Here is a 1,083-nt window from a genome sequence, read left to right on the forward strand (position 1 = left end):
ATTGGGAAAAGGTATTCACTAATGATACATATGATAAGGGGTTAATATCCAAAATTTATAAAGAACTTAACATCAAAAACAAACAATCCAATTAAAAATGGGCAGAGGACCTGAACAGACATTTCTCTAAAGAGGACATGTACATGGCCAACAGACACATGAAAAGGTGCTCAACATCACAATCATCAGAGAAATACAAATTAAAACCACAATGAGATATTACCTCACATCTGTCAAAATGGCCATCATCAATAAATCAACAAACAACTAGTGTTGGCAAGGTTGCCGAGAAGAGGGAAATCTCATTCATTTGTTGGTGGGATTGCAAATTTGTGCAGCCACTATGAAAACAATATGAAGGTTCCTCAAAAAATTAAAAATAGAACTACCTTACGACCCAGCAATTCTACCTCTGGGTATTTATCCGAAGAAATCCAAAACACTAAGTCAAAAAGATATATGCACCCCTATGTTCATTGCAGCATTATTTACAATAGCCACGATATGGAAGTAACCTAAGTGCTCAGCAATAGGGGATTGGATAAAGAAGAGGTGGTACATATATATACAATGGAATATTGCTCAGCCATAAAAAAGAACGAAATCTTACCATTTGTGACAACACAGGTGGACCTAAAGGGTATTATGCTAAGTGAAATAAGTCAGACAGAAAAAGACAAATACCATATGATTTCACTTATATGTGGAACCTAAAGAACAAAATAAATGAACAAACAAAATAGAAATAGTCTCATAGATACAGAAAACAAACTGGATGGTTGCCAGATTTGGGGGAAGAGGGCGTGTAAAGTACAGCATAAGGAATATAGTCAGTAATATTTAATACCTGTGTATGGTGCCAGGTGAGTACAAAAAAATGTATTAGTGTATACTTAGCTGTTCATAATACTCTTTTATTAATTTTTAAGTCTCTGATGTGTCTGTAGTTGTTTCCTCATTTACATTCTGTATTCTTTTTTTTTAAAGATTTTTTTTTAATTGGGGAATTGGGGGGATGGGAACAGCGCTGGGGAATTGGGGAAGGGGAACAGACAAGTTGCTGTCGTTTTGTTCTTCAGTCTA

This window comes from Hipposideros armiger, unplaced genomic scaffold (genome assembly GCF_001890085.2).
Source record: "Hipposideros armiger isolate ML-2016 unplaced genomic scaffold, ASM189008v1 scaffold_349, whole genome shotgun sequence".
NCBI lineage: Eukaryota > Metazoa > Chordata > Mammalia > Chiroptera > Hipposideridae > Hipposideros > Hipposideros armiger.